The sequence below is a fragment of the Lithobates pipiens genome, unplaced genomic scaffold (assembly GCF_037356315.1).
Source record: "Lithobates pipiens isolate NorthernLeopardFrog02 unplaced genomic scaffold, aLitPip1_a1.2 Scaffold_18, whole genome shotgun sequence".
Taxonomy (NCBI): domain Eukaryota; kingdom Metazoa; phylum Chordata; class Amphibia; order Anura; family Ranidae; genus Lithobates; species Lithobates pipiens.
The window spans coordinates 623,551,138-623,578,519 of NW_027507758.1; the positions used below are offsets into that span (position 1 = coordinate 623,551,138).

Genomic DNA, 27,382 nt, shown 5'->3' on the forward strand with positions numbered 1-27,382 from the left:
CTAATTCTGAGGCGGAAGATGCTCTCAGGAGGAGATCGTCTAGGTAACCCACGATCGCGATCCCGCATTGTCGCAGCAACGCCAATACTGGAGCCAGTACTTTGGTAAAGACTCGGGGGAGCTGATGTCAGGCCAAAGGGAAGAGCCACAAACTGGTAGTGGGCTTCCCCGACTGCCAAACGCAGAAATTTTTGATGCCGAAGGCATATGGGTATGTGCTGGTACGCATCCTGGATGTCCAAGGACACCATTGAGTCCCCTTGATGGAGTGCAGCGACTACTGAGCGAACTGATTCCATTCTGAACCTCGGCACTTTTACAAAGTGATTGAGGGCTTTTAAGTCCAAGATTGGACGTACCTGTTCCTTCTTGGGAACCACAAACAGATTTGAGTAGAACCCCTGGAAGCATTCCGATTCTGGAACTGGTAAAATCACCCCCTGATTCAGCAAGTCCCTCACCGCCCCTAACAGGGCCTCCCGGCGAATCGGGGATACGGGTATGCTGGAGGGGAAGAATCTGTTCAGCGGCCAAGAGAGAAACTCTATCTTGTAGGCTGTGGAAATCAGGTCGCAGACCCATTGTTTGGATAACCGGGAGGTCCCAGGGACGCTTTTAACCGTCCGTGGGCATCCTGTTGGGATGGGAGCGTTTTGTCGAAGCACCAGGCAGACGAAAAAGCCGCTTGTGAGCGGAAAAAGAGGGCCCTTGCCTGCGACGTGGCTCCTTAGCCTTCCTGGCCTGTGGGAGTAGTGTACTCTTACCACCCGTGGCATTTTTAATAATGTCATCCAATAAAGCTCCAAAGAGCCGGTCGCCAAGGAAGGGAAGATCCGTCAGGGCTTTCTTGGATGCCTGGTCAGCAGACCAGCATTTTAGCCAAATCAGGTGCCTCAGCACCACAGCTGACACTGAAGCCCTGGATAACGGGGGGGGAGTATCCAGGGCCACGTCACAAACGTACTTGAGGCCTTGCACTAGTTGGTCTGCTAGTTCTACGCAGACAGGGGAGACCTTTTGCTCTCCCAATTCGCGGTGCAAAAGTTTTGCCCGCTCAGTCAGTGTCTGTGACACCAGTGCGGATGCCAGTACAGGTCACACAGCTGACCCCACAACCGTAAACAAGGAATGAGCCACCGCCTCGGCCTTCCTATCTGTGGGATCCTTGAATGCAGGAGTCCCCTCAACCGGGATCATGGTTACTTTTTTTAACCTAGATACTGGGGGGTCCACGACCAGAGGAGCCGAACATTTCTTGAGAAGGCTTTCCTCAAAGGGGTAACGCACCGCCATGTTTTTGGGGACCGAAAAGGTCTTTTGCGGCCGACCCCTTTCCCTGTAGATGAACTTGTCAAAATAAGTCAAATACGGGAACACCTTAGGTGAACGTGCTGTCTTGTGGGACCCAAAAGGGACCGATACATCAGCAGAGGGATCCGCTGGCTCCTGGATCTTCAGGGTATCACGCACAGCTGTGATAAGTGCTCCAATAAGCGCTTTGTCGTGCCCAGATCCGAACGGGGAATTATCCTCGCTGTCCGACTGGTCCTGGTCAGCCTCGTCTGATAGGTCAGAGCAGGGGTCACCAGCCGCAGCAGGGCCCGAGTCTGCCTCAGAGCTCTCCCCAGAGGACGGGGGGCAGGGGCCTTTTATGTGCACCTTTCCTTCCACGCACCGCCTCTATTTTAGCAACAAAAGAGTTAAGGACCGCCGTCACTGTGTCCATGGGCACAGCGCTATCCGCAGGTGACCCTTTTGCAATAACCTGGATTTCGGGGGAAGAAACACCAGTTTCTGAAGCCATACTGACCCTACCCTGTCTGCCATCTGCAAGGGGACTTAGGACAGTGAAGGTCCCACCCTCCTGCTGCCACCGCCTGGGGGGGAGGGGGGTTCCTAGCGGCAGACTCACCACCCTGGGGCGTTCTGTGATGTAGTCCCCAGGAGGTTACCCAAGTGCAGAGTGAGGAAACTGTGTCGGCAGCAGCTGTAGAAAATAGCGGTGAAACGATCTGCAGAGCTTGCACCAGTGTTCAGGAAATGGCCATCCAGCGTCCTGTATACACAGTGGAAACAGCATGTGAGAGCACATGTAATGCTGTCACAAGAGAACTGCGGTGAAAAGAGCGCTCGGGCTTCAAAACATGGCTGCCAATGCAACTAATAGGAAAATCTCCCAAAAATGGCCGCTGAGGCTCACAAATGGAACCTGCTCTGCCCTCAGTCAAAATGGCCGCCGGACAGCGCCATGCGGTGACAGGAAAAATCATCAAACAGCACTGCCCTAAACCAGCAAGAATACCCCCACAGACACCTTTTGGGACCCCCCACACAGGGACCAGGACCATCGCTAGCCGCACAGACCCCCCACATGTGAGAGACCCAGTGATCCCCGGGGGGGGGGAAGGAGGGAAGATAGGGACGTGGGAGAGAAGAGGAGGAGGTGAGGTGGCCCCACGAATCGACCTCCCAGGGAATGCCCAGCTGCTCAACCCCCCGAGGGAGGGGGAACCGTACTTACCAGTCCTGAAGAGCTGGGAGACATTCCATCACAGACCCACTCCTGCGCAGTTACAGGGTGGCTGCTGGCCCGGTATACTGTGATCCAGACATCAGTAGCCCAGTCATATGTATACCCCCGAGCATTGAAGCTCACCGACCACCTCTGGAGCTGAGGTATGTCGTGGCCTGCCGAGCCTTAGCTGCGACCTGCACACGCTCGATGGCTGGACTGGGGGGACTACAAGGATAACTTAACCATCCTGTCACCCAGCCGGCAGTTGATAGAAGATCCCAGGATCTTTCATCTTGTGCAAAAGTAAAAATCCTGCATCAAAAAAATGCACCAAAGGGCCTGCAGGGTTCTTAGGTCATTCCCCTTCACTAGGCAAAATAAAAACTGAGTCTGCTGGGCCAGCAGGGAGGGTTGTTAGCACGGGGTCCACCCCCCGGGGCGGTACTGAAAGCTCTGTGGATTGTGTTACAAAATTTTGACTAGTTCTCCTAGTGGCAGGCTAACAAACCCATTTAGTTACAGAGATAAGCTGTGTCGGTCGGGAGAATATAAGAGAAAAAAAGTCCTTCCTGTCGACGTGGTGGTGCACAACATTCTGGGTAAGGTTGGGAGGATTCGGAGTCTTGAGAAGGACAGGTGACGGCCAGGGTTCCTGTAGCTTCAATCTGTCAGTCTCTGGGTGTGTCGCTTTTCTTTCTGTCCCCTAGATTATGTTATGATCAGATTTTTGAAATAAGGCTGCATGCATGGGTTAAATGTGTAATCGTTTCTTAGCCTGAGTGTTTGTTTAGGTTGAAGTTAGGATAATCATGATATTTATATGAAAATATGTCTTGGTTTGTATATTTAGTTTTGTTTATGGTTTTTTTTTTTTCTTTTAGCAAAAAAAGCCATTTTCTGTTCCTATGCTGTATAAAGTTATTTATATATAATGTATATAGTAAATAAACAAAAACAGCTTAATTCTTAATATTATTTATTATGTATATATGTAAATATGTTTTTATTATGTTGTATGTTTGTATGATTTTTTTAATAAACTAAAATCTACAAATACCATATAGGTCAATACAGAAGGACTAGGAGGGCCCTGCTCATAAAACATCTAAATATGGATAAATTCAACCCCACAAGAAAGAATGACTGTCAATAATGTAGGGACGAGTAATATACACAACAGTTTACTCAAAAAAACGCTGTTTAATCCAGTTGTTAAAAGATCATAAACATATACAGTGGGGAAAATAATGATTTGATCCCTGCAGATTTTGTAAGGTTGCCCACTTACAAAGAAATGAAGGGTCTATCATTTTTTTTATCATAGGTGTATTTTAAATGATAGAGACAGAATATCCACCAAAAATCCAGAAAAAACACATGATACAAATGCTATAAATTAAGTTGCAGTTCATTGAGTAAAATAAGTATTTGATCCCCAGGCAAAACATGACTTGGTGGAGAAACCCTTGTAGGCAAGCACCAAGGTAAGGTGTTTCTTGTAGTTGGTGACCAGGTTTGCACACATCTCAGGAGAGATTTTGGTCCACCCTTCTTTAAAGAGCTTCTCTAAATCCGTAAGGTTTATCGGCTGTCTCTTGGCAACTCAAAGTTTCAGCTCCCTCCAAACATTTTCTATAAGATTAAGGTCTGGAGACTGACTAGGTCACTCCATGACCTTAATGTGCTCCTTCTTGAGGTACCTCTTTGTTGCCTTGGCGGTATGTTTTGGGTCATTGTCATGCTGGAAGACCCATCCATGACCCAACTTCAATGTTCTGGCTGAGGGAAGAAGGTTCTCAAGCAAGATTTTACAATACATGGCCCCTCAATGCGGCAAAGTTGGCCTATACCTCTACCTTAGCAGAGAAACAGCCCCAAAGCATCTTATTTCCACCTCCATGCTTGGCTGTAGGGATGGTGTTCTGATGCCCCGTACACAAGCGGAATTTCCGACAGAAAAAGTCAGAGGAGAGCTTTTCATTGTATATTTCGACCATGTGTATGCCCCATCGGACTTTTTACGTCTCAAATTCTGACGGACCTAGAGATAAGGGAACATGTTCTATATTTTTCCGACACAACCAATTCCTAACGGGAAAACCGCTCGTCTGCATGCTGTTCCGACGTACCAAAAATGACGCATGCTCTGAAGCAAGTACGAGACGGAAGCTATTGAACTTCCGTTTTCTAGTCCCGTCGTACGCGTTGTACGTCACTGCGTTCTTGGCGGTCGGACTTTGGTGTGACTTTGTGTATGCAAGACAGCTTGAGTGGAACTCCATCAGAAAAACATGCAGAGTTTATTCCGACGGCAAAACCGGTCCTGTGTAAGCGGCATAAGAGTCATAGTCAGCATTTTTCTCCCTCCAAACATGTCAAGTTAGCTCCAATAAGCTCAATGGAGTGAGCCAGCGGCCGCATATTCCAAAGCAGCTTCGGTTGCGATGGCTGCAGCCTGAAGGAGACCTGGCGGAGTGATATCACCTGCAATCTGCCTCTCCCTATAGCTCTATCTAGCTATGACTGCATTTTCATGTGCCAGTAGCAGCTGCAAGTGAGAGCTGGGCTGCACTGCTCAGTCGTACTGATCAATGTACACAGTTTATTAGTCATTTTGTTGCTGGAGGTGGCTGCCTATCTACTGTTGCTGGATGGAGGGGAGGGTGCTGCCTATCTAATGTTGCTGGATGGAGGGGGGTCTGCCTGCCTACTGTACTGTTGCTGGATGGAGCGGAGGGTGCTGCCTATCTAATGTTGCCGGATGGAGGGGGGGTCTGCCTGCCTACTGTACTGTTGCTGGATGAAGGGGGGGCTGCTTACCTACTGTAGCTGGATGGAGAGGAGGGTGCTGCCTATCTACTGTTGCTGGGTGGAGGGGGGTTGCTTACCTACTGTACTGTTGCTGGATGGAGAGGGGGGCTGCCTACCTACTGTTGCTAGATGTAGAGGAGGGAGGCTGCCTACCTACTGTTGCTGGATGGAGAGGAGGGAGGCTGCCTATCTACTGTTTCTAGATAGAGGGGGGCTGCGTATCTATTGATACTGGATGGGGGGCTGCCTATTTAATGTTGCAGGATGGAGAGGGGGGGCTGCCTACCTATTGTTCCTGGATGGAAAGGAGAAGGGCTGCCTATCTACTGTTGCTGGGTGGCTATCACGTACCTGATAGGAAGAGCCTGATATGCAGAGGAAGGCCTCTCTTACACCTCTGACTCGGGGGGCCCCTGATAGAGCAGACAGGTGGCGCAGGAGTGCAGAGTCGCACAAGTGCTGGTAGTCATGCTAGCTGCTGGGCTTCTGGTTGAGTGGTATGCCAGATAACAGCGGATGTCTTGAATACTGGAACAAGCTGGTACTTGGACCGAGTCAGCAGAAGAGCAGGTCCCCCAATGGCAGATGGACAGATGTTTGCAGCTAGGTAGCTCCTTATAGACTGTTTATGTTCCAGAGTCAGACAAGCCAGGTCATACACAGTGCGGTCAGATGAAGTACAGAAGCAGAGACTGGAGAGTGGTCCAGGTACAAGCCGGGGTCGGGATAGGTGGAGAGCAGGAGCAGTCAGAATAAACCGGGTAGGTAACTGGAAGCAGATGCAGATAAACGGAACAGGACAATCACAGGAACGCTGTGGACAAGACAGCACTGATCCTGGGTACTGATCCAGTTTATATAAGCCATTTAGCACCCTCATCTGTCATAGGATGCGCTGCGCACACTAATGTGCACATACACATATCTATTTACATTCTGGCGCATCTTTAACACAGCCTTTTCTAAGAGAAGTTTGGGGAACAGACGTTAGCCTGCAGGAACCATCTCGTCTTCTGGCAAGCCTTTCCTGACAGCGGCTGCCTGTCTACTGTTGCTGGATAGGGTGGCTGCCTATCTATTGTTTCTGGATGGGGGGCTGACTCTCTACTGTTTCTGGATGGGGGGCTGACTGTCTACTGTTTCTAGGTGCTAGGAGGTGGGTGGGGGTGGAGACAAAGGGCTGCTTTGGCATTATTTTATTTCAATGATTTCCTATGATCATTGGCTTCATCTAGGGGCCATAATACTGTGTTGTTTTTTTTAATGATGGATGTATTTTAATAAAAAGACCACATTATGGCCACTACATGGAGATGATAATCACAGGAAATCGCTTTGTTAAAATATATCCAGAATTTGTCATGGCTGGACAAATGCTTGTCACACATTTTCCACAAATGTGACCCTTTAGTTTCCTGCGAAGGTAAGGCAAGGTTTCATACAGGGCCAGTTCTAGTCTGTCTGATGTGGGGGTGCAGGAAAAAAAAAACGGGGGCAGAGAATGTGAGGTTAATAGGGCAGTCTATAGGGGGTCAACACTGCAGAGGATAAAGTCAACAGTTGTCGGGCAGTGTAGAGGCTATTCGTTTAAAGAAGAGCGTACGCTCGGTTATGAGAGTACTCTTCCCAACACAAATCCCCTCTCCACCCAAATTCCCCCTCCTAGCACAAATCTTCCCCAGTCCTCTGCTTTCAACCCAAATTTCCTCCTAACACAAATTCTCCCTGTAGCTCAAATCCCCTACCCCCTCCTAGAAAAAAGTCCCATCCCGCATCCTAGCATGTATCCCCTAAACCCCCTCCTTGCAAATACCTCCCCTGCTAGCACATACCCCAATCTACCCTTCTAGCACATATCCCCCTCCTCACACATATCCCCACCAATTCCGCTTCCTAGCACTTATCCCCACTCCTAGCACATACCCCCAGCTCCCCTTTTTTTTTAGCACATATCCCCCCAGTCCCAGCACATATTCCCCCCCCCCCCCCAAATCACCCTCCTAGTACATATCCCCCCAAATCCCCTCTCCTACCACATACCCCTCCTAGCCCTAACTAACCCCCAATCTCCCTTTCAAGCACAACCCCCACCCCCCTCCTTAGCACATATCCATATCGCCCAAATCCCTCCTCCTAGCACATCTCCCACCAAATCCCCTCTCCTAGCACGTATTCCCCTCCTAGCACATACCCCCCAATCTCCCCTCCAAGCATATATATCCCCCAATCCCCCCTCCTAGCAAATAGCCTCCTCTCCGGCACAACCCCCATCCCCCTTCCTAGCACATATACCCCTTCTTGCACATACCCCTCATCCCCCCTCCTAGCACATATATCCCCCCAAATCTCCCCTCCTAAAACACATCCCCTAATCCCCTCTTCTAGCACATATCACTCCACTCTCCCCTCCTAAAACATATCCTTCCAATTGCTCTTATAGCACATACCCCCCAATCTCTCCAAGCATTTATCCCCCAATCCCCCCTCTTAGCAAATATCCCCCTTCCTAGCACATATCACCCCCAAATCCCCCCTCCTAAAACATAGCCCCCCTTCTAGCAAATATGCTCCCCCAAATTACCTTGCTTTCCAGCACACATAGCCACCAATCTCTCCCTTTTCAGCCCAAGCGCAAATTATTGTTCCCCCCCCCCCCCCACGTTGTGTTCCCTCACCTATAAGCTCACCTTCCCCCCCTCCCCACACACAGGATCGCTCTTACATTGGGACTGTACACAGTTTGATTACTGGCCTCTACCTCCTCCAAGGACTGCTCATCTCCTGGGAGTAGGATCTGTGTGTAAAAACTGTGTATATGTAGTCCCAATCTAGGTGTTCTGTGTGATGTGCACCAGACTCCCCACTCGTATTGCAGCCCCGAATGTGGAAATGGGGGAAGGAACCCAGTCAGCTAGGTACTTTGTCCAGGGGGGGACTGGCCTTGGGGAGGCACAACAGAAATCTGGGGGGGAGCAGCCAACCTGAGCACCCCCCTAGATCCAGCCATGGTTTCATACAAATACCTGACAGTAAGGATGGGCCGAACACCCCTCCCCTCTTGTTTGGTTCTCACCAGAACATGCGAACAGGCAAAACATTTGTTCAAACGCGCAAACACCATTCAAGTCTATGGGAAACGAACATGAAAAATCAAAAGTGCTCATTTTAAAGGCTTGCACATAAAAAGTGTTTGGGGACCTGGGTCCTGCCCCAGGGGACATGTATCAATGCAAAAAAAGTTTTAAAAACGGACATTTTTCGGGAGCAGTGATTTTACTAATGTTTAAAGTGAAACAATCAAAGTGTAATATTCATTTAAATGTCATACCTGGGGGATGTCTATAGTATGCCTGTAAAGTGGAGCATGTTTCCCATGTTTAGAACAGTCTGACAGCAAAATGACATTTCTAAAGGAAAAATGTCATTTAAAACTACTCGTGGCTATAATGAATTGTTGGTCCAGCAATACACATAAAAGTTCATTGATAAAAACGGCATGGGATTCCCCCATAGGGGAACCCCGAACCAAAATGTAAAAAAAAAAATGTGTGGGGTCCCCTCAAATTCCATACCAGGCCCTTCAGGTCAACCTGGCAGGCCGCAGGAAAAGAGGGGGGGCGAGAGAGTGCCCCGCCTCCTGAACCGTACCAGGCCACATGCCCCCAACGTTGGGAGGGTGCTTTGGGGTAGCGGCCCTCCAAAGCAGCTTGTTGATGGGGTCTGCGGGCGTGGGGCTTACTGGAATAGCAGTAACCAGGCACTGAATACCACCCTAACCTGGCTCTGTATACCACCATAACCTGGCACTGTATATCACCCTAACCTGGCTCTATATACCACCCTAACCTGGCTCTGTATTACCACCCTAACCTGGCTCTGTATTACCACCCTAACCTGGCTCTATATACCACGGTAACCAGGCACTGAATTCCACCCTAACCTGGCTCTGTATACCACCCTAACCTGACACTATATACCACCCTAACCTGGCTCTGTATGCCAACATAACCTGGCTCTGTATACCACCCTAACCTGGAACTGTATACCACCATAACCTGTCTCTCTATACCACCCTAATCTTGCACTGTATACCACCCTAATCTTGCACTATATACCACCATAACCTGGCACTGTATACCAACATAACTTGGCACTGTATAAGACCCTAACCTGGATATATATACCACCCTAACCTAGCTCTGTATACCACCCTTACTTGGCACTATATACCACCCTAACCTGGCTCTGTATATCGCAGTAACCAGGCACTGAATACCTCCCTAACCTGGCACTGTATACCACCCTAACCTGGCTCTATATAGCACCCTAACCTGGCTCTATATACCAGCCTAACCTGGCACTATATACCACCCTAACCTGGCACTGTATAAGAATCTAACCTGGATATATATACCACCCTAACCTGGCTCTGTATACCACCCTAACCTGGCTCTATATATCACAGTAACCAGGCACTGAATACCTCCCTAACCTGGCACTGTATACCACCCTAACCTGGCTCTATATAGCACCCTAACCTGGCGGTATATACCAGCCTAACCTGGCACTATATACCACCCTAACCTGTCTCTATATACCACCCTAACCTGGTATTGTACACCTCCCTAACCTGGCTCTGTATACCACCCTATCCTCTCTCTGTATCACATAACCTGGCTCGATATACCACCCTAACCTGGCTGTGTATACCACCATAACTTGGCTCTGTATACCGCCCTAACCTTGCTCTTTATACCATCCTAACCTGGCATTATATATCACCCTAAACTGGCTCTATATACCACCCTATCCTGGCTCTATATACCACCCTATCCTGGCTGTGTATACTAACTCAACCTGGCTGTGTATACCATCCTAACCTGTCTCTATATACCACCCTAACCCGGCTCTGTGTACCACCCTAACCATGCTCTATATACCACCCTAACTTCGCACTGTATACTACCCTACCCTGGCACTGTATACCACCCTAATCTGGTTCTATATACGACCCTAACCTGGCTCTGCATACCATCCTAACCTGGCTCTGTATACCACCCTAACCTGGCTCTGTATACCACCCTAACCCTATATCACCTTAACCTTGCTGTGTATACCACCCTAACCTATCTTTATATACCAGCCTAACCTGGCTCTGTATACCACCCTAACCTGACTCTATATACCACGCCAGCCTGTCTCTATATATCACCCCAACCTGGCACTATATACCTCCTTAACCTGGCTCTGTATATCACCCTAACCTGTCTCTATATATCACCCTAACCATGCTCTATATGGTGGAGCGTGGCCAGGATGTGAAGCAGGATGGACGCAAAAGGCAGAGGAAAGAGCTCCAAAGACTCAAAATCCCAGCACTCAGGGAAGGGGTGGGGCGCAAGCTGACCACGGAGTGGGCAGGGGAAGGCACAGAGCCCGGGAATGTCAGCGTCCCCTTTGGCCATGACCCCCCCCCCCCACCCCGAAGCACAGGATGCTTCTCTCTCTCCTGCATTACTAAAGGTGGCTCCAGACACAATCACAAAACTGATTCTGGCAGCCATAGAGGACTTTAAAGCAATTATGATGGTCCGCATAGATCATTTGGCATCAGAATGCACCCTAATCTGCCATGATCTGGACAAAATGAGGGGGAGGATTACAGAAGCTGAGGACCAGATTGGCACGGAGGAGGACCAGCAGGGCTCACACACCTCTCAAAATGCAAAGCTGCAATCGCTGGTGAGTTCCCTCGTAAATAAAGTGGATGATGCCGAAAACAAGCAGAGAGGGAATAACATTTGCATAGTGGGCCTGCCGGAAGGAGCAAAAGGCCTGTGTCCTGCAATATTTGCTGAAACCCTGTTCAAACAACTGCTGAATCTGCCTGATATGCTGCCTACGTACATTGTTGAAAGGGTGCACAGGGTGCCTACTGGGAAATGCCCAGAGGGTGCACCTCCCAGACCATTCCTGGTCTGGCTCCTGAATTTCTGGGATAGGGATATGATTTTGGTAAAGGCACGAAAGCATCCTGAATTGCCATATGAAAACACCAAGTGTGTTCAAATACGCCACAGATCCTTCAATGAAGTGAGAAGTTGACTTCAGGACAAAAACATCAAGTATAGCATGCTTTATCCCAGCCAGCTGCGAATCTCCCACAGGGGCACGGTCTGATTCTTTGATACGCCTGAGGCCAGTGAGTGGATCAATACCCTTTGAGCCAGAGGCTGGGGTCTCGTTTGTTTAGAAGGTTTGGGGGATCCTGATATCTGCGGGGTTGATGATGGCATTCCTATTGGGGGCTAACAGTACACTTTAACTCCCCATCTTTAGAATCCTCCTTGAATGTGTAACTTGCAGGACCAGAACTTCCCGGAGGGCACCTGCACTGTTATTTTACTGCTGGAGTTGTTTTTTTTTTTATTATTATTGGAATACAGAGATACCATCACTCCTGGAAATATGTGTGTGTGGGGGGGCGTGCTTTTACTCCTTCTCTGTGGCACGGAATGGAGATTACACAGGAACATATCTTTTTTCTATTACCAGAGGCCTATTTTTTAGGTTTTCATTTTCTATAATGTTTTAGACCTATTTTTTCGACCACATTTTTTGATAATTTTTTAACAAGTTTCGAGACTATGCTGCATGTATTTGTTCCAATGTTTTACAAAGCAGCAGGGAGTTACATGGGACTGGGAATAATTGTGGGTTGGTCTGTGCAATGTTTCATACTACACCTTTGGCCACATGTGAGCCGTAAACTACCTGAGGCCTTAAATGGTCACTGGTAGCTTGAATCTCTAGTAATGTTAGGTTATTCAATGTATATTTCTAAAATGTATTACTATAGTGGGAACCACGTTTAATTTGATGTCTTGGAAAGTTAGAGGCTTAAACGATAAATTCCACCGAGCCCTGATGTTCCAATATCTGAAGCCACTTAAGCCCATATAGTCTTCTTACAGGAGACACATTCAGATGGCAATAGGGTTTTGACTTTAGGGCGCCCCTGGTACTCCACGTACACCAGGGGGGTGGCTATTTTGCTCAGTAAAGCTGTCCCCTGTACTGTTCATAAGGTCATAACAGATCCAGGGGGGCAGTATGCGATTGTTGTATCTGACATATATATATGTATAAAATGGTGCTGGTTAATGTTTATGTACCTCCCCCATTTCATATACAGGTGCTGTATGACTTATTGAGTAAGTTGGCTCCCTTCATGAATTTGCCTCTCATTGTAGCGGGCAATTCTAATGCCATTTTGAGCGCCACCCTGGACTCCTATAACTCAAAGAGAGCTACGTCAGTAGGGCGGAGACAGCTTCTTCAACGGAGTTGTGGCAATGGAAGAATCCTACCACCAGGAGTTTTTCCACATTTATCTAAAACACATAGGTCTTCCTCACGGATTGATCTAGCTTTCGCAAATGTTTCAATGATGCAGTTGGAGAGGGGAGCTAATTATCTTGCAGGGGGCTTGTCAGATCACACACCTTTATCAGTACATATTGGTCTACATTTACAGGTCAGAGGGGGTGCATGACGGTTGAACCCAGGTTGGTTAGAGGTGGAATCAGTGGCCTCCCAGGTGGCACCATCTTTTTCTGGCTACTGGGAGGACACCCTGCAATCGGCTTCCTTGCCTATAGTTGTGGATGCCTTTAAGGCCTGTATGCGAAGTTAGTATATATCAGCAAGCACGTAAAGAATTTAATGTCTTGTCACAGGAACTTCAGGATAAAGGGAGAACATGTGAGCTGCCTCATGCAACCTGTCAGATGTTACATATGATGAACTGTTGGAAGAACGCCATCTTCTGTCGTTGGATTTCACTGAACTGACACACACCTCTTGGATGAGGAGGGTAGAATCCCTTTTTGAACAAGGAGATAAAAACTGGAAATTGCTGGCTATTCTGGTTGCAGAACAGAGAGTTCAGACTAATATCCCTTGCATTACCAATTTCCAGGGAACCTTGCTAACTGACCCAAAAGGCATTCTAGACACTTTTGTAGATTATAGAGCACTTTTTGCGTCTATCCCGGCTTATAATGAACAGGGCTTGGAATCCTTACTTTCCTCCCTAAGAATTGCAGTGCTCTCTGAGACAGACAAAAACAGCTTAGAGGTAGAGATCACAGAGAAGGAAATTGGAACTACCATCAGATCATTCCCTCCCCACAAATCCCCAGGTCCTGACAGGTTCTTCATAGAGTGGTATAGATTGCATCTAGAAGCTATTGTCCCAAGACTTAGGACTCTGTTTCACTTCTGCTTAGAAAATAAGCTTCTTCCAGATTCTCTCATGGAGGCTCAGGTGGTTCTGCTGCCTAAACCGGGCAAGGACCCCTTGAGCTGCTCCTCTTATAGACCAATAGCTCTTCTCAATCAGGATCTCAAGATCCTAACGAAAATTTTGGCCACAGGATTATCGAAGGTAATCACCACACTGATAGACATAGATCAAAGGGCTTCATTCCCCAAGAAATCTACAGACACCAATTTTCGCAGGCTATTTGCACACTTACAAATTGACCATACCAATCCTGGGGCCATGGTGATAGTGTCCCTAGACATGGCCAAGTCCTTAGATTCCATGGACTGGCATTATATGTCCACGGTCTTATGGTACATGAGGTTTGGAAATGTTTCTCACCTGGATCTCCCTGCTCTATAGTAGACCCAATGTGACAATAAAGATAGGCATGTCAGTCTCTGCGCAGTTTTTGATGGGTAGGGGGACGCATCAGGGGTGTCCACTCTCCCCAGCCCTATTTCCTCTCGCCATTGAACCCATAGTTATTACTTTGCGAACATCTACAGAGGTGAAAGCTCTTGAGGTGGGAGGTTTTCGAGAATGTACTGCCATATATGTGGATGATATGCTCCTCTTTTTAGAGGATCCGGGATCATCCTTAGAAGCGGTATTTGAGATTCTGTGCACCTTTGTTAATTTTTCAGGTCTACAAGTCAATTGGGAGAAATCCAATGTCATGGCTATTGATGATGGGGCTCAGGCTCAAGCATTGCACTTGGTCCCTATAGCTTGGGTATCTGAATTTAAATATCTTGGTATTCATGTATCTCCCAAAGAAAACGATTATCTATCACTTAATTTAATTACTGTACTGTGCTAGGGGTTAATTTCTGTGTCCTACTATGGGTTGATTGGGAGGTACTGTGAGTTAGTTATTTTGCTGTGCTGGGGGTTATTGCTGAACTTGACACAAGCTGGGGGTTTTAATTTCTTGCACCAGCTGGGCTTATTTTAATGTTACAGTGTTACATTACAAGCCATAGACCATGAAGAAACATCCACTTGCTGGGCACACCCATCGTGGCCACGCCCTCGTGTGCACTATAGGTTTTGCGCACCACAAGTAGCTCCCACACTTGTTCCTTAAGCACCACCATAGCACCCCCCAAAAAATTGGCCTGGAGCCTCCCCTGCTACAAACTATGAGATATATCTAAAAATTGATCAATCCTGATGTACTGATGGCGTACCTCATTTTTTGAGGCCTGAAAATGCCAGGACAATACAAATACCCCTTTTTTTAACCACTTACCGCAAACCGCCATAGCTGTACATTGGTACTTTGATGTAGAATTCAGGGGTTATTGCAGCAGATTGTTACCATAACCCCGGTATTTTCCGCACTGGCTGGTGGTCCTCTTTCAGATAAAAGTGGTCTCAGTGGCAGATTCACTGCGAGATCACTTTTATTGGCGGTGGTCGTCCCGCCACGCTTTGGTTCGTCGCTGGTAGCGGCAGAGATGATCCAATCCTTTCCCCATCAGAGGCCTGGAGATGAGTGAGGGAAAGGTGGCCCCCACTCAGCTCCAAACCATTGGATGAGGGAAGCAATGTCAAACGTCACGTCAGCCCAATCATCTTAAAGGGGAAATTATTTTTTCTTTTTTTTTAAAGAAATTTATTTATTTTATTGCATTTAAGTGTAAATGTGAGATCTGAGGTCTTTTTCCAGTACAATATTTTTATTGGGATATGAAAAAAGGGAAAACCAGATAACAAATTCCCACGCAGGGGAAATGGACATAAAACATAAGAAAGAAGTTCACATAAAAGTACATAATGTATATATAATGTATATTATGAGGGTATAGATTATAAACTGACACCGACCCGCCAGCCAGGGCCGGGGGTCGGTGCGCTATTCCCGAGTTTGAGACCCAGGGGCTAAGGCAGACAAGGAGGAGCGGAGTTATCCGCAGAACGGGGAAGAGGAAAACAAACAACAAAAAATAAAAACACCAAAAAAAAAACACACACGACAGTGGGGAGGAAGGGGGGTGGTAGGTATGGAGTAGAGCGGTGGGCAAGAGGCCCAGAAACAGAGAGGAAGTGTGAAAGAGAAAGGGGGGTCCCCCTGGCTGGAAACAGGGTCAAATTGAATTTGAATTCCTAGACTAGTTGAATGTAGACTAGGGAATGTGTAGGACCACCATGGGGCCCACATCTTGATCTGAGGTCTTTTTGACCCCAGATCTCACATGAAAGAGCTCCTGTCATTCTTTTTTCTATTACAAGGGATGTTTACATTCCTTAAAAGTGACCCCATTTTTTTTTAAAAGGACAGTGTAAAAATAAAAAGTAAAATAAATAATAATCATGTAGCACTGACCCCTGAAGGAGCTGCTGGTTTTATTTGGGCTTACCGTTACCTCGTTGTTTGCTTCTCCGTCTTGGGATTCCCGTAATAGATGGCCCAAAGAATGTAGAAACTGACACTGAATCTTCTGTTGAGTTTTTTTATTTAGAACAAAAACAGAGTCTGTTGTATTGCAAAAAATTGGAAGTCTTTAGAGGAAAATCCAGAGAATAGCAACCGTTTCACAACTGGATTTAACAACCCCCAGATAGACCTCCTCTCACTAGGCCTAGCAGCCGGTGGGGTGCTCGACAAAGTCTCTGCCAGAGACTTGTGAGGTACACTTGAGCGTTACTGAGGGATGTAGATAAATTTAAAGAGCTAACATACGGTACCAGGTTCTCTCAGCCGATGCGGTGATACCATATGTGTGATGATCCAGGTTGCGTCCTTCAACTAAGCCTCCAGGCTCCTTCAGAGAAGCTAGCCTTGCACACAGCATTCTCCTGAAGAGTCCTCCCCTGGGGTTCTTCAGTTGCTGGGCCTCTGCATTCAGACAAGATGGCACCGGACCACCCTTGCAATGGGGGTGGGGGGGTGGGGGTGTGGGAAGTGGTTAATGAGAGAGATAAATTGTTAATTGCTCAGGAAACCCCTAGAAACCTTCAGAGGAACCCTGGCTGAGAAAGGCTGGACTAGACAGTCATATATCTCTATCCCCCTTGGTTAGGGTGACCAGACATCCCCGGTTTCCAGGGACAGTCCTCGGATTGAGGACACTGTCCCCAGACCAAGTCTGCCCCCGGTTTTGTCCCCAGATTGGATTTGAACAGAGGCTGGGCAATTTCAAAAACATAAAAAAAAATTAATAAAAATTCTGAATTACACCCCCCCGCTCCGCTGCTCCTACTAGCTTAAGGGGATGTATTTTTTTACATTATCTGTGCCCCTTTCTAATGATCATGTGCTGGTCGGAGCAGAGGGAATATTTTTTTCAGTATCGGGTCCATGTTCTTTTGCCTTGGCTCGAGTCCCGGCCAGCTTCCTACCTGCTTATCTCCTTGCCTTCTCTGGCGGAGTGAGCTTCCTCCGCTCCTAACCCAGTAGTAGCCGGGGGCCCGGAGAGTAAGACTTCACAAGCTGTGAGGCAGGGCGACGAGCAAAGAGTCACTGATTGCCGCCATTACTAGTAAAAAAAAAAAATATGTCCCCGGATTTCATTTTAAAGCAGAGGTCCACCCTAAAGTGGACCTTCCGCTCATTGGAATCCTCCCCCCCTCCGGCGCCACAATTGGCACCTTTCAGGTGGGAGGGGGGTGCAGATACCTGTACAGTACAGGTATCTGCACCCACTTCCGGCATAGCTATCTGCGGAAAGGGGGCGTAGATTACGCCCCTTTCCGAAAGTCCCCCGCTGCCTGCTGGGAAACACACGGATCCCAGAGGCAGCGGGACCATCCTTATTGCGCAGCGCAACTCGCGCATGCGCAGTAGGGAACCGGGAAATTAAGCCGAAAGGCTCCACTTCCTGATTCCCATACCCAAGATGGCGGCGGCAGCGCCCGAGAGACGATCGAGAGATTGGCTTCGGGTGCCGACATCGCGGGCGCGCTGGGCGGGTAAGTGTCCTTATTTTAAAAGTCAGCAGCTGCAGTATTTGTAGCTGCTGGCTTTAAAAAAAAAAAAAAAAACGGCGGACTCCCGGCGGACTCGCGCTTTAAAAATCTGGTCACCTTACCCTTGGTGGGAGTGAAGACTTTTTCTGGGCTGCAGTTCTTCTGAGCTCCACAAGATGGTGATCTCACTTCTACCCAGGTAGTCTCTACAGGAAGTGATGTCAGGTACAGACAGGAAGTTCCGGGTGAGAGGTGAGACGGGAGGAAGTAGAGAGGAGACGTTGTTGAAGTGGCACCTAAAGAGGTAATAAGATCTTATTTTCTATTTACACCCAGTAACCCCCGTCATGTCCGTCCTCTTCCTCCATAGTCACTGTGATGTCTTTTATCTCCAGCAGATAACGATACACACATATATAGTGTGAAGACCTAGATTAACCCCTTCAGGGGCAGAACATTTCCCCATTTACGGGGCCGGAATATTTTCTTTGTTTTGGAGATAAATTCTAGTACTATGGTCCTCTCGACAAACAGCACTGATAATAAATAGACAAGATGATGACCATACACGGCCTACAAAGGGCAATTATTACACTACATAGGCAGCAAATGGGCAATCTATTCAGGCAACACAATGATGGGGCTCAGGGGTCAGGTGTATGGAGCGTAGAGCCCCTTACATTGCTGGTCAGGAGGAAGAAAACATTCCCCAGCCTGCCATGAAGAATATGTTCCATCATTTGTGTCAGAGAGAGGAAAATACTGAGGACTCTGAGGGAAGTAGAGGAGGTACTGAGGCTGAAGGATTTTGGGGCCCCTAAGGGGTTAGTGTAGCTGAAGGACTTTGAGCCCTTGATAGGGTTGGAGGGCAGCAGAGCTCTAAAAGAAGAGGAGGTTGTAGGGCGCAGGGGGACTTTAAGCTAGGAAGGAGGGGGGGGGGGGGGTCTTGGTCTGTGATGATCCTCATACCTGCACTTACTTTTCAGTAAGGATGAGGTTAGGCGTGTTCGCGCAGCCCACGTGTAGAGCCCGCCAGGAAGTCAGCGCTGTGCTAATCACAGGCAGTGAGTAAGGATGAGCTCAGGCGTGTTCGCACAGCCCACGTGTAGAGCCCGCCAGGAAGTCGGCACAGCGCTGCGCTAATCACAGGCAGTGAGTAAGGATGAGCTCAGGCGTGTTCACATACCCCACGTCCAGAGCCTGACAGGAAGTCGGCGCAGCGCTGTGTTAATCACAGGCAGTGAGTAAGGATGAGCTCAGGCGTGTTCACATACCCCACGTCCAGAGCCTGACAGGAAGTCGGCGCAGCGCTGTGTTAATCACAGGCAGTGAGACATTGCCCCGATGCGTAGCTGCAGAGATCGGGCAATGTCTCGCTGCCTGTGATTAGCGCAGCTCTGCGCCGACTTCCTGGCGGGCTCTGCACGTGGGGTATGCGAACACGCCTGACCTCATCCTTAGCAGTGAGACATTGTCCCGATGTGTGGCTGCAAAGATCGGGACAATGTCTCACTGCTTGTGATTAGCGTAGCACAGTGCCAACTTCCTGGCGGGCTCTGCACATGGGCTGTGCGAACACGCCTGAGCTCATCCTTACTTTTCAGTCCTCCTTACAGAACTCCTGCCAGAAAAGGAAGGCAACCTTTACCTTCTTACCATCTCGATGGACAAATAACATTTTCCAGGATAACAAGTGGAATGAAGAAAAACAGTCCTTCACTCCTTGGTGGGAACTCATTCTTAGAGAAGGTCTGTTTTCACAGAATTCACAGGTGGTTAGGGGTCAGGACTATGGATCTGGGTGTTGCAGTCCAATACCATCCCATGACACATGCTCTGGCAGTGCCCGGTGCTGGAATTCAAAACCTAGGTTCGCACTTCCTCACAGCTCTCTACTCTGCCAGCATCATCCTCCTGCTATCCAATACATTATAACATTATCTTTCACAATATAAAAAAAAAAAAAAATGCTAAAGGACTTAATGTCCCCAAAAAGGGATGCAAGTGCTTTTGAATGACCTGACATGCACACATTCGGATGTGGCGTTCGTTCAAGAAACTCACTTCAGAGACGATAAACGTCCCATACTGAAAAATAGATTTTACCCAGTTAATTACCATTCTACTAACAAAATCGCTAAATCCAAAGGTGTATCCATACTTCTGTCCAACCGACTTCCTTGGACTTGCCAAGAAGCCCTAGCGAATTCTGCTGGGTGCTTCATGTTCATTAAGGGTTTACTGGGGGATGTTAAAATGATGTATGCCACTATCTATGCCCCTAATGAGATGCCTTCCTTAACCGATCGATAGACTTTCGCCTGGAATTCTCTGAAGTTCAGTTAATCCTAGGGGGGATCAAAATGTTCCATTGCTTCCTAATGTAGATACCTCCTCTGGCTCGTCCTCCGTTCCTCCTGCCATTTGCAAACAGGTGGGGCAGTCCCTCCACAAAACCCAACTGGTAGATATCTGGCGGTTGCAGCATTCAGATGAAAGAGACTACTCCTTCCCTCACGGGTCTCAACCTGCATAGACTATTTTTTACACCCACACACACAGCAGTTACATGCTGTACAAAGTTCAGCTATTGGTACGACAACATGGTCAGACTATGCACCAATTGAGCTGACATACAAACTCTCTGCAATGCTCTCCTCCAGAACCAGATTCTGGAAATTAAATGAAAGCCTTTTACAGACCACTAAGGTAATAGAGGATGTTCAAAAAGAACTGACTCAACATTTTCAGATTAACACCCAACTCGATTGTGACACAGGGATTGTATGGGAAGGTCACAAGGCAGTTATCATAGGTGTCCTCATCAAACACGGGTCACCACTCAAACGACAGCGGGAAGAGAAACTCACGTCTCGTTCTTTCCGGATGGAGTCAATTCGTTCAGTCGTAGCCTACTTGCATGGAGAAGAATTCTTGGCGTTCATAGACATCAAGGACGCGTACCTACACGTGCCAATCTGCAAATCCCATCAAAGGTTTCTGCGATTCACAGTGGGCGACCAACACTTTCAGTTTGTTGCGCTGCCCTTCGGGTTAGCCACGGCACCTTGGGTATTCACAAAGGTATTGGCTCCGGTATTGGCAGTTCTTAGATCTCAGTGAATATTGGTTGCAGGATACCTGGACGATCTACTATTGATAGAATGTAGCCCGGGCGGTTCAATTCTTAAGCCCCGTACACACGAGCGGACTTTTCGACATCCAAAGTCCGACGGACTGAGTCCGTCAGACTATTCGATCGTGTGTGGGCTGCAACGGACTTTAGCTTCGCAAAAGTCTGACGGACTTTAGAAATGAAGCATGCTTCAAATTTTCCCGACGGAACTCCGCCGGACCCGGTCCCCTTCGAAAAATCCGCTCGTGTGTATGCTACTCCGACGGACTAAAACCGACGCTAGGGCAGCTATTGGCTACTGGCTATGAACTTCCTTATTCGAATCCAGTCGTACGTCATCACGTTCGACTCCGTCGGAGTTTGGTGTGATGGTGTGTGTCCAAGTCCGTTCGGTCGAAAAGTCCGCCAGAACTCCGTCGGAACTCCGGCGGAACTCCTTTGGAGGTCTGTCGGACATAAGTCCTCTCGTGTGTACGGGGCATTAGAGTGACTGGGTTGGGTTCTGAACTGGTCAAAATTAGCCCTGCAGCTGGTTCAGTGCCTAGAGTATCTGATCTAGTGTCAGGGCAAAGGTTTTTTTGCCACCAGAGAAGATCACAGTCATGAAAAACCTTGTCCATGTCATAAAAGGGAAAAGATATCCCTCCATTCGCTTGTGTATGAGACTAGTAGGGAAAATGGTATCTTCATTCAAAGCAGTCCCTAATGCACGGTTCCACTCCCTGACCACTTCAGAACAACATTGTCTGTCTGGAACAAGACTGTCCAGACTCTGGACTGGGACATGTCTCTTTGGCTGAAGGTGCATCAGAGTCTCAGTTGGTGGATGTTAACCAAGAATCTGGTAAAAGGAAAGTCGTTTTTGCCTGTGGACAGGAGGGTGGTGACAACAGATATGGGTCTCTCTGGGTGGGTGGCAGTCCTAGAGGAGGCCACCATCCAGGGAGGGTGGTCCTGGAGGGAGAGGAGCTTGCCCATCAACATTTTGGTGATTCGGGCAGCTCGCTTGGCTCTAAGGACTTCCAGACTACAGGGATGTCATATGAGGGTCCAGTCGGAAAATGTCACGGCTGTGGCATACATCAATCATCAGGGAGGCATCAGGAGTCAGACAGCCCAGAAGGAAGGGGATCACATGCTGACCTGGGCAGAAAGATTTGTTCCATCCCTATTGGCTGTGTTTTTTCCAGGAGTGGAGAATTGACAGGCGGACTTTGAGTCACCAGCAAATGTTTCCAGGGGAGTCGTCCCTAAATCCCGACATCTTTGTATCAATCTGCTGCCAATGGGGGGTTGGGGATATAGACCTGCTGGCATCCAGGTTCAATGGGAAACTAGACAGTTTTGTGTCCAGAACCAGGGACCCGCTTTCATTAGGGGCAGATGCCTTGATAATTCCGTGGGATCAGTTTTCCCTGATGTATGCCCTCCCTCCAATCCGGCTGTTGCCAAGGCTACTACGCAGGATCCAAGAAGAGAGAAAGCCGATGATCCTAGTAGCTCCAGCCTTGTCCAGAAGGATTTGGTACGCACAGATTGTTAGACTGGCCTTGGGAAACCCCTGGGTTTTTCCACTCCGTCCGGATCTGCTCTCACAGGCTCCGGTATTCCACTCTGCATTACGGTTTCTAAATTTAACGGTTTGGCTGTTGAAACTAGGATCTTAAAGGACAGGGGAACTTCTGGGTCAGTATTGTCTACCATGTTGAATGCTTGAAAGTCAGTCTCTAGGAGTATCTTCTATAGAGTCTGGAGATCCTATATTGCCCGGTGTGAGGCCAGGAGGTGGTACCCCCACAGATATGTCATCGGGAGAGTTTTGGCTTTTCTGCAAAAAGAGGTAGATCGGAATGTGGCCTTAAGTACAATTAAGGGTCAAATTTCGGCCTTAGCAATCTTTTTTCAGAGGCCTATTGCTTCTCACGCCTTAGTACAAAAGTTTGTACAGGGGATGATTTGTGTGCTTCCACCGGTCAGGCCGCCTCTGTGTCCTTGGGATTTAAATTTAGTCCTGGGCGTTTTACAGAGGCAGCCTTTTGAGCAGTGGCGTAACTAGAACCTTCAGGGCCCCGATGCAAGAAACCATGAAGGGCCCCCCTGAACCCCAGCCAGGGCCCTTCCCTCCGAGTCCGGCGGTGAAACTCCAGGGTGGGGTCACAGGTATGACCTTTGTAAGCCCTGTAATTCCACCACTGGTATCAGTAGTTTCTTTTTATTATTTTTATTTTTAGGTGCCCCATTGAGGGACTGTCCCTAGGCAGGATGGGGTCCTGGACAGGTGATCAGCATATCTCCCAGAAAGACCTTTCATCATCTGTGTATGACGGGGGAGGAGGGGGGCTGGCACACTAGCCTGCAGTGTCCTCCGGGGGGGCTCTCATAGGGCTGCACTGCATCTGTGTGCTTAAAGTTTGTTTACCCGGGAGAAGTATGCAGTGCAGTGTGGGCCGGACTCAGGGGGGGCAGGACTCTGGCTGGGGAGAACAGACATCGGACTGAGCGGCAATGCATGGAGCAGGAGAGGGGTACTCTGAGGAGCCGGCTGAGGACACAGGTCATGCGAGGAATGCACAACTAAAGAGCAGCCAGTGCGATAGTCGAGCATGGAGCTCTGATAGTCACCCTCCACCTCCAGCCACCTGTGTGCATGGTGCACTGGTAACCCTTAGCTGCCTATGCTGATGCTGGCCATATGTAGAGGGGGCTGCATGGGCCCCCTGCATCACAGGGCCCAGTTGCGGTCGCGACTGCTGCACCCCCTATAGTTACGCCTCTGCTTTTGAGCCTATCTGGCTCTGATCCTCTTGACAAGAAAATTTAGTTTTCTTGGTGGCAGTGACATCGGCCAGGAGGGTGTTGTAAAGAACCTTATTTTATCTTGCACCAGGATAGGGCGGTTTTGCGGCCACAAAGAGAATTTTTGCCCAAGGTAATGTCCATTTTTCATCTCAATTAGGATATCATTCTACCTTCCTTTTTTCCGAATCCACAGTTTGCCGAGGAGAAATTGTTTAATTCTCTTGATGTAGAATGGGCTATCAGGGTCTATCTGAGAATGTCAGCTCAGATGCGGAAGACTGATGTTCTGTTTGTATTGCCAGAATGTCCCAAGATGGAACAGGCAGCATCTAAGTCAACTATTTCTCAGTGGATCCACCAAGTGATTGTTCCGGCGCATGGATTAAGGGGTAAGGCCCTGCCTTTTCCAGTAAGGGCACACACTACCAGAAGAGTGAGTCTTTCATGGGCAGTCCATCATCAAGCATTGATGGCTCAGATTTGCAAGGCTGCTACTTGGTCTTCGGTGCATATGTTCATTAAGTTTTATCAAGTCAATGTTAGGACTCCAGGAAGATGTTGCCTTTGGACGTGGTGTACTGCAGGCAGCAGTATAGATCCTTCATAGTTTCATAGTTAGTAAGCTTGAATAAAGACACCAGTCCATCCAGTTCAACCTGAGTGAGTCTACAATTGTCCCTGTACATTGCACACTCACATCGGTCCCTACCCTCAAGGAGCCCACATCCAAGGTCCCCATTCATATACCATTCATATACTAGGGCCAATTTTGGACAGAAGTCAATTAACCTACCTGCATGTCTTTGGACTGTGGGAGGAAACCAGAGTACCTGGAGGAAACCCACGCAGGCACAGACAGGTAAGACCCATCTTACTGCTAGGTGAGAGTGCTAACCACTACACCACTGTGTCACCCATCCTGTTGTTCTAATGGTATTCCTTTGCTCAAAATGGGTTCCCTCCCTGCAAAAGCATTGCTTGGGGACATCCCAGTAAGTTATTATGGCTGCTCAGTGTCCCGTGATGTACGATAAAGAAAATAGGATTTTTTTTTTCTACAGCTTACCTGTAAAATCCTTTTCTTGGAGTACTTCACGGGACACAGAGATCCCGCCCCTCTTGTCTGGGAAGTGTATTGACTTCCTGTTTTTTATGGTTTGCCAGTGTCCATGTCCATTCACCTATAGGTGGCGAATAACCCAGATAGTTAGTTATTACAGCTGCTCTGTGTCCCACGATGTACAATAAAGAAAAGGATTTTACAGGTAAGCTGTAGAAAAAAAAAATTCTAATATAGGCCATCTGTTAAATGCAGCGACGTCATGTATCCTTCTCAAATGGAAAAGCGCCTCGCCCCGTCCCCAACTGTCGGTTGCTGGCTAAGTAAAGTGGAAGAGATTAATAAGCCGGAAGATCTCACACTTTTAGCGCAACATAAACACTCTGAGATGGGGAGATTATTGAACATTTTCATCCTCTCTGAAGATGGTCTAGCCTTGCTTGGCCCCTGATTACTGAACAACTATACTAGGAATAGCTACCTAACCATCCCCAGTCCAGGATCCCCCCCCCCCCCCCCCCCCTCTGTTTTTCGCTGTTTTCAACTATCCTTCTTTCTTTTCTTTTCTTAATATTACGATAATGGTAAATGGTATTGGTAAATCCAGGACTCCCTACCGATGGCTTTATCCTTTGGATACTACATTGCATAGCTTACCTCCATATGACAATGTTACATTTATTCTTAATTTGCATTCAGATTTATGTTATCCCATTTCTTTTTTTGTCAAATAACTTTTTATTGTTTCCAACAATGCATTACACTTCATGCTGTATTGCGTCACATTAGCTCAACAAGAAAGAAAATGAGCAATCGCTAGGGGCCTCCCGCCTGTTGACCCACCACAGGGAGCCTTCTGGAACAGGTACAGACCAGGCCAAAGAGACTCCTCCGCGATCAACCGGGCCATCACTGGATTTAGATATATAGTGCCACCCATCATGGTGTCCAGTGAGGTAGCCCAATAGATAGGTACAGATATCTATAAATGTTACTAACTGCTCACTCCAGTCGTTGTTTTCAAAGCAACTTTCTAGAGGAACGATAAGGCACATGGAAACGAGAGCCAAGGAGAATATAGAAACAAGAAGATAAAGAAAAGGAAAGAGATACTAAGCGATAAGGAAAAGAAAAGGGAGAGCAAAGGCGAGAGAATAGGAGATAAAAGGGATAAGAGAAGGGAGAGAGAACTTTAAGAAATAGAAAAGGGGTGAGGGGTGGGAGGGAGGGTGGGGGAAGGGAAGAGGGGGTAATCACTGTGTGTGGTCCAGCGCCAGATCACATCCGGTCCTCCCGAAGATTCCATGGGCTCCAGACCACATCATGAGCCTCAATCCAGTCCTGTATCCTGGCGGTCATCCTCTCCATCAACTCCACGTCCCTAATTCTAGTATGGAGCGCACCGAGGGTGGGGGGCTGTACTTTTTTCCAATGTAGGGCAATTAGACACCTCGCCGCTGTCAGGATATGTCTTGACAGTTTCTTTCGGGACTTTGCCAAATTAGGAAAGGGGATGCCCAACAAGAAGGTCTTGGGGTCCAGTGCCACCTGCTGATCTAGGATAGTAGTCAAGAGGCGCTGGACCTCTTCCCAAAAGGGAACTATAATGGGGCATTGCCAGAAAATGTGGAACAGCGCACCCCCTGTGGTCCAGGCAGGAGGAGGTGGGGTAGATGGCGTGAAGAACGTCCGGGGTCATGTACCAGAAAAAATAAAATTTTATACGCATTCTCCCTGTAGAGCGTGCACAGGGAGCTTTTCGAGGCCTGGGACCATATCGTCTGCCACTGTTCCTCCGTGATCTCCCCACCCAACGCCTCCTCCCACTTAAGCATATAGGTATGCTTGCTTTTCAAAGCTTTAGGGGGAGCGTTGATTATTTTATAAATGGCAGATATCAATCCCCTTTGGGCTAGGCCCGCTAGGATTACAGTCTCAAAAGCGGAGGGCGGGGAGAAGCGCAGGTCAGAGGATATGGTCTGGGCATAGTGTCGAATCTGTAAATAACTGTAAAAACTCTGTCGCGGGTTGTCGAATTTAGATTGAAGGTCGGCATATGGCATCAGTATCTGCGATCTGGGGTCCACCAGGGTCCCCAGATGGAAAAGATTCCGGGATGACCATGGATGGGACATCGGGTATGTCAGGCTATCTGGCACCTTAGGGTGATATAAAAAGGACGTCAGGAGCGACTTATCCGAGGACAAATCATATACCTTAGAGAGCTTACGCCATAGGCCCTGCAGGTGAGACATAGTTCCCAGTAATTCGGCCTGGGGGACCAATGCTGCCGCACTCCAGAGCATACTACTAGGGTGAGCTGGGGCCAGCCAAAGTTTCTCGATTTCCGTCCATCTATTATACGACCGCTGGGTGAACCAGGAGGTCACTGCTCGGAGCTGGGCTGCCTGGTAATACTTAACGAGGTCCGGAAACGCCAGACCCCCGTCCGAGCGGGAGGCAGTCATTACAGAGCGAGGTATTCTATGGCGTTTGTAGTTCCACGTGAAATTGAGCAGATCCGCTTGCAGTTTTTTCAGGTGGTGGTAAGGTATGGGGATAGGAAGGGTCTGGAAAAGGTAAAAGAGTTTCTGAAGGATCGTCATTTTTACCGATGCTATCCTACCGAAGAGGGAAATCTGGTGCTTCCGCCATTGGGAGAGTAGCTGCCTGATAGTGCCATACAAGGGCGGGAAATTTGCCTGGTATAGGGAAGCGAAAGTCGGGGTAATATGTATCCCCAGGTATTTCAATGATTTTCAATGGTTTTCCAATGATATGGGAAAGTGGATCGGAGATGGTCTACCTCCAGGGGTGGGA

General features: G+C 48.2%; 1 protein-coding gene across 1 annotated transcript in view; it reads left to right on the forward strand.

Annotated features, from left to right (window-relative positions):
• LOC143989522 (uncharacterized) overlaps positions 1-27,382 on the forward strand; it is a 68,559-nt gene that overhangs the window by 25,610 nt on the left and 15,567 nt on the right. The gene's annotated exons all lie outside the window — the stretch shown is intronic.